Here is a 7,473-nt window from a genome sequence, read left to right on the forward strand (position 1 = left end):
GTTGAATTGTGAATAACCAATAGAGCATAAATTAAAAGTTACTTGTTGTGCAGTAATGGAGAATATGTTGGAGTTTTGGAGATGCTTTGTCTTCTGAATCTCTGCTTTCCTCTGTCTTCTTGTTCACGCACGCACGTCCCCCTATGGCAAGCTGTGTGTTGGTGGATCACCGTTGTCAATGGCTACCTTCCATCCTTCCAGTGAAAACTACGCTCACGCGCTCTGTCACAGCACGGCTAATCACCGGTTGGTTCTCGATCCGGTTGGAATAGGATTTACTATCCTTTTGCATCTGTCACTAACGCCCAGCCTTCAGGAGTTTGAAGCTCGTCACAGTCATTCAATCCTTGAATCCTACTCGGAATACCACGGACAAGGTTTAGACTTTCCGGATTCTCATGAATGCCGCCATCAGTTCTAGCTTATACCACGGAGATTCTGATTAGAGAATCTAAGAGATACTCATTCAATCGGATATAGAATGGAGGTGGTTGTCAGGCACACGTTCATGGTTTGAGGAAGGTGATGAATGTCACAGATCATCACCTTCATCACAAGTAAGCGCGAATGAACATCTTAGATAGGAACAAGCGTGTTTGAATAGAAAACAGAAATACTTGCATTAATTCATCGAGACACAGCAGAGCTCCTCACCCCCAACAATGGGGTTTAGAGACTCATGCCGTCAGAAAATACAAAGTTTAGATCTGAAATGTCATGAGATACAAAATAAGTCTCTAAAAGTTGTTTAAATACTAAACCAGTAGCCTAGGGTTACAAAATATGAGTGGACTATGATGGATGATGCAGAGATCCACTTCTGGGGCCCACTTGGTGTGTGCTGGGGCTGAGATTTCGTGCAGAGGCCATTTGTGGAGTTGAACGCCAGTTTTTATGCCAGTTTGGGCGTTCAACTCCAGTTTTTTATCCTTTTCTGGCGCTGGACGCCAGAATTGGGCAGAGAACTGGCGTTGAACGCCAGTTTACGTCATCTATCCTTGTGCAAAGTATGGACTATTATCTATTGCTGGAAAGCCCTGGATGTCTACTTTCCAACGCAATTGGAAGCATGCCATTTCGAGTTTTGTAGCTCCAGAAAATCCACTTTGAGTGCAGGGAGGTCAGAATCCAACAGCATCAGTAGTCCTTTTTCAGCCTGAATCAGATTTTTGCTCAGCTCCTTTAATTTCAGCCAGAAAAATACCTGAATTTACAGAAAAACACACAACTCATAGTAAAGTCCAGAAATATGAATTTTTCCTAAAAACTACTAGAAATAGACTAAAAACTAACTAAAACACACTCTAAACTATATGAAATTATCCCCAAAAAGCGTATAAAATATCCGCTCATCAATGCCTTCTTGGCAAAGTTCTTTCCACCTCAAAAATTGAGTAAGCTTAGAGTGGAAGTCCAAACCTTTAGACAGAAGGATGGTGAATCCCTCTATGAAGCTTGGGAAAGATACAAGCAATTGATCAGAAGGTGCCCTTCTGACATGCTTTCAGAATGGAGCATCATAGGAATCTTCTATGATTGTCTGTCTGAACTATCCAAGATGTCATTGGATAGCTCTGCTGGAGGATCTCTTCATCTGAAGAAGATGCCTGCAGAAGCTCAAGAACTCATTGAAATGGTTGCAAATAACCAATTCATGTACACCTCTGAAAAGAATCCTGTGAATAATGGGTCAACTCAGAAGAAAAGAGTTCTTGAGATTGATACTCTGAATGCCATATTGGCTCAGAATAAAATATTAATCCAACAAGTTAATATAATTTCTCAGAGTCTGTCTGGAATGCAAGCAGCAACAGGCAGTACCAAGGAAGCATCTCCTGAGGAAGAAGCTTATGATCCTGAGAACCCAACAATGGAAGTAGTAAATTACATGGGAGAACCCTATGGAAACACCTATAATCCTTCATGGAGAAATCATCCAAATCTCTCATGGAAGGATCAACAGAGACCTCAACAAGGTTTCAACAACAATAATGGTGGAAGAAACAGGTTTAGCAATAGCAAATCTTTTCCATCATCTTCTCAGCAACAGACAGAGAATTCTAAGCAAACCACTCTGACTTAGCAACCATTGTCTCTGATCTAATCAAAATCATTCAAAGTTTCATGACTGAAACAAGGTCCTCTATTAGAAATTTGGAGGCACAATTGGGTCAGCTGAGTAAGAAAATTACTGAACTCCCTCCTAGCACTCTCCCAAGCAATACAGAAGAGAATCCAAAAAGAGAGTGCAAGGCCATAACCACATTTCACATGGCCAAACATGGAGAGGAGGAAGAGGCAGTGATTCCCATTGAGGAAGACCTCAATGGACGCCTACTGACCTCTATGGAGTTCCCTAATGAGGAACCCTGGGAATCTGAGGCTCATTCTGAGACCATAGAGATTCCATTGAATTTACTTCTGCCTTTCATAAGCTCTGATGAGTATTCTTCCTCTAAAGAGGATGAAGGTGTCACTGAAGAGCAAGTTGCTAAGTACCTTGGAGCAATCATGAAGCTAAATGCCCAGTTATTTGGTAATAAGACTTGAGAGAATGAACCTCCATTGCTCATCAAAGAACTGGATGACTTGACTAGCAGAGATTACCTCAAAAGAGACAGGACCCTGGAAAGTTCTCAATCCCTTGTACCATAGGCACCATGACCTTTGAGAAGGCTCTGTGTGACCTAGGGTCAAGCATAAACCTTATGCCTCTCTCTGTAATGGAGAAGCTAGGGATCATTGAGGTACAAGCTACAAGAATCTCACTAGAGATGGCAGACAATTCAAAGAAACAGGCTTATGGACTTGTAGAGGATGTCTTGGTAAAGGTTGAAGACAATTACATCCTTGCTGATTTCATAATCCTAGAAACTGGGAAGTGTATGGATGAATCCATCATCCTTGGCAGACCCTTCCTAGCCACAGCAAAGGCTGTGATTGATGTTGACAGAGGAGAATTGATCATTCAAGTGAATAAAGACTCTCTTGTGTTTAAAGCTCAAGGATATCCCTCTGTAACCATGGAGAGGAAGCATGAAGGCTTCTCTCAATACAGAGTCAAACAGAGCCCCCACAGTCAAATTCTAAGTTTGGTGTTGGGAGGCCACAACCAAACTCTATGTTTGGTGTTGAACCCCCACATTCAAACTCTAAGTTTGGTGTTGGAAGGTTCCAATATTGCTCTGAACATCTGTAAGGCTCCATGAGAGCCCACTGTCAAGCTATTGACATTAAAGAAGCGCTTATTGGGAGGCAACCCAATCTTTACTATTCTATGATAATTTTCTATTTTCTATTGTTATTTTATGTTTTTTGTAGGTTGATGATCATGTGAAGTCACAAAAACAATTGAAAAAGCAAAAACAAAGTGAAAAACAGAATGAAAAACAAAATAAAAAATAGAACACCCTGGAGGAGACAGTTACTGGCGTTTAAACGCCAGTAAAGGTAGCAGAATGGGCGTTAAACACCCAGTCTGGCACCATTCTGGGCGTTTAACGCCAGAAAAGGGCACCAGACTGGCGTTTAACGCCAGGAATGGGCAAGAAGCTGGCGTTAAACACTGAAAATGGGCAGCAGCCTGGCGTTTAATGCCAGAATTGGCAGAAAGGGGGCGTTTTGCACGCCACCTGGTGCAGGGATAGATATCCTTGTCACCTCAGGATCTGTGGACCCCACAAGATCGCCACCTACCCCACCACTCTCTCTTCTTCACCCATTCACCAATCACCTCAATACCTCTTCCCCAAAAACCCCTCACCTATCAAATCCCACCATTCTCTTCACCACTCACATCCATCCTTCATAAAATCCCACCTACCTCACCACTCAAATTCAAACCACTTTCCCTCTCAAACCCACCCATAATGGCCAAACCACACCTCCCCTCTCACTCCTATATAAACCCATCTTCACTCTTTCATTTTCACACAACCTAAACACCACTTCTCTCCCTTGGCCGAAACACAAAGCCCACTCTATCTCCTCTATTTCTTCTTCTTCTACTCTCTTCTTTCTTCTTTTGCTCAAGGACGAGCAACCTTCTAAGTTTGGTGTGGTAAAAGCTAAAGCTTTTTTATTTTTCCATAACCATTGATGGCACCAAAGGCCGGAGAAACCTCTAGAAAGAGGAAAGGGAAGGCAAAAGCTTCCACCTCCGAGTCATGGGAGATGGAGAGATTCCTCTCAAGGGTGCATCAAGACCACTTCTATGAAGTTGTGGCCAAGAAGAAAGTGATCCCCAAGGTCCCTTTCAAGCTCAAAAAGGGCGAATATCTGGAGATCCGACATGAGATTCTAAGAAGAGGTTGGGAAGTTCTTACCAACCCCATTCAACAAGTCAGAATCTTAATGGTTCAAGAGTTCTATGCCAATGCATGGATCACCAAGAACCATGATCAAAGTGTGAACCCGGACCCTAAGAATTAGCTTACAATGGTCCGAGGGAAATACTTAGATTTTAGTCTGGAAAATATAAGGTTGGCATTCAACTTGCCCATAATGCAAGGAGATGCACACCCATACACTAGAAGGGTCAACTTTGATCAAAGGTTGGACCAAGTCCTCATGGACATATGTGAAGAGGGCGCTCAATGGAAGAGAGATTCAAGAGGGAAGTCGGTTCAACTAAGAAGGCATGACCTCAAGCCCGTGGCTAGGGGATGGTTGGAGCTCATCCAACGCTCAATCATTCCTACTAGCAACCGATCTGAAGTTACTATAGACCGGGCTATCATGATTCATAGCATCATGATTAGGGAGGAAGTAGAAGTTCATAAGGTTATATCCCAAGAACTCTACAAGGTGGCGAACAAGTCCTCCACTATGGCAAGGTTAGCCTTCCCTCATCTCATTTGTCACCTTTGTAATTCGGTTGGAATTGACATAGAGGGAGAGATTCTCATTGATGAGGACAAGCCCATCACTAAGAAAAGGATGGAGCAAACAAGAGATCCCACTCATGGACAAGAACTTGAGGAAACTCCTCATCATGAAATCCCTGAGATACCTCAAGGAATGCATTTTCCTCCACAAAACTATTGGGAGCAAATCAACACCTCCGTAGGAGAATTAAGTTCCAACATGGGACAACTAAGGGTGGAGCACCAAGAGCATTCCATCCTCCTCCATGAAATTAGGGAAGACCAAAGAACCATGAGAGAAGAGCAACAAAGGCAAGGAAGAGACATTGAGGAGCTCAAGCACTCCATAAGATCTTCAAGAGGAAGAACAAGCCGCCATCACTAAGGTGGACCCGTTCTTTAATTTTCTTGTTCTTTATTTTCCTATTTTTCGAAAATTATGCTTTATGTTTATCTATGTTTGTGTCTTTATTGCATGATCATTAGTGTCTAAGTGTCTATGCCATAAAGCTATGAAAATGAATCCATCACCTTTCTTAAAAGAAAAATGTTTTTAATAGAAAAAGAAAAAGAAGTACATGAATTTCGAATTTTAAAACAGTTTAATTATTTTGATGTGGTGGCAATACTATTGTTTTTCTGAATGAATGCTTGAACAGTGCATATTTTTGAATTTGATTGTTTATGAATGTTAAAATTGTTGGCTCTTGAAAGAATGAAAGGAAAAGGAGAAATCTTATCTGATGATCTGAAAAATCATAAAAATTAATTCTTGAAGCAAGAAAAAACAGTGAAAAGCTTGCAGAAAAAAAGAGAAGCGAAAAAAAAAGAAGAAAAAAAAAGAAGAAAAAGAAAAGCAAGCAGAAAAAGCCAATACCACTTTAAACCAAAAGGCAAGGGTGATAAAAAGGATCCAAGGCTTTGAGCATCAGTGGATAGGAGGGCCCACAGGAATAAAATCTTGGCCTAAGCGGCTAAACCAAGCTGTCCCTAACCATGTGCTTGTGGCGTGAAGGTGTCAAGTGAAAACTTGAGACTAAGCGGTTAAAGCCGAGGTCCAAAGCAAAAAGAAGAGTGTGCTTAAGAACCCTGGACACCTCTAATTGGGGACTCTAGCAAAGCTGAGTCACAATCTGAAAAGGTTCACCCAGTTATGTGTCTGTGGCATTTATGTATCCGGTGGTAATACTGGAAAACAAAGTGCTTAGGGCCACGGCAATGACTCATAAAGTAGCTGTGTTCAAGAATCAACATACTTAACTAGGAGAATCAATAACACTATCTGGATTCTGAGTTCCTATAGATGCCAATCATTCTGAACTTCAAGGGATAAAGTGAGATGCTAAAACTGTTCAAAGGCAAAAAGCTAAAAGCCCCGCTCATCTAATTAATACTGATCTTCATAGATGTTTTTGGAATTCATTGTATATTCTCTTCTTTTTATCCTATTTGATTTTCAATTGCTTGGGGACAAGCAACAATTTAAGTTTGGTGTTGTGATGAGCGGATAATTTATACGCTTTTTGGAATTGTTTTTAGTATATTTTAATTAGTTTTTTTTATATTTTTATTAGTTTTTAAATAAAAATCACTCTTCTGGACTTTACTATGAGTTTGTGTGTTTTTCTATGATTTTAGGTATTTTCTGGCTGAAATTGAGGGACTTGAGCAAAAATCTGATTCAGAGGCTGAAAAAGGACTGCAGATGCTGTTGGATTCTGACCTCCCTGCACTCAAAGTGGATTTTCTGGAGCTACAGAAGCCCAATTGGCGCGTTCTCAATTGCGTTAGAAAGTAGACATCATGGGATTTCCAGCAATATATAATAGTCCATACTTTGTCCGAGATTTGATGGCCCAAACAGGCGTAATAAGTCAGCTCAAGAATTCTGGCATTTAACTCCTAAACTGGCACAAAAGCTGGAATTAAACGCCCAAACTGGCACAAAAGCTGGCGTTTAACTCCAAGAAAAGTCTCTACACATGGAAGCTTCAATGCTCAGCCCAAGCACACACCAAGTGGGCCCGGAAGAAGATTTCTGTATTATTACTGATTTCTGTAAACCCTAGGCTACTAGTTCTCTATAAATAGGACCTTATACTATTGTATTTTCATCTTTGATAAGTCTTATGCTATCTTAGACACGTTTGGAGGCTGACATTCGGCCATGCCTAGACCTTGTTCTTATGTATTTTCAACGGTGGAGTTTCTACACACCATAGATTAAGGTGTGGAGCTCTGCTGTTCTTCATGAATTAATACAAAGTACTATTGTTTTTCTATTCAACTCAAGTCTATTTCTTCTCCAAGATATTCATTCATTCTTCAACTTGATGAATGTGATGATCCGTGACACTCATCATCATTTTTACCTACGAACATGTGCCTGACAACCACCTCTGTTCTACTTGCAATGGCTTGAATGCGTATCTCTTGGGTTTCTAATCTAAGATTGGAACCTTCGTGGTATAGGCTAGAATTATTGGCGGTCATTCCTGAGATCCGGAACGTCTAAACCTTGTCTGTGGTATTCTGAGTAGGATCTAGGAAGGGATGACTGTGACGAGCTTCAAACTGGCGATTGTGGGGCGTGTGACAGACGCAAAAG

At 41.1% G+C, this 7,473-nt stretch overlaps 1 non-coding gene across 1 annotated transcript; it reads right to left on the minus strand.

The window, feature by feature from the left end:
• Positions 1-1,396: 1,396 nt before the first annotated feature.
• LOC112731993 (small nucleolar RNA R71) lies at positions 1,397-1,504 on the minus strand. The gene has a single exon (XR_003167736.1). It is a non-coding gene; the product is annotated as a small nucleolar RNA R71 (small nucleolar RNA).
• Between the last annotated feature and the right edge of the window lie 5,969 nt (positions 1,505-7,473).

This window comes from Arachis hypogaea, chromosome 12 (assembly GCF_003086295.3).
Source record: "Arachis hypogaea cultivar Tifrunner chromosome 12, arahy.Tifrunner.gnm2.J5K5, whole genome shotgun sequence".
NCBI classification, from domain to species: Eukaryota; Viridiplantae; Streptophyta; class Magnoliopsida; order Fabales; family Fabaceae; genus Arachis; species Arachis hypogaea.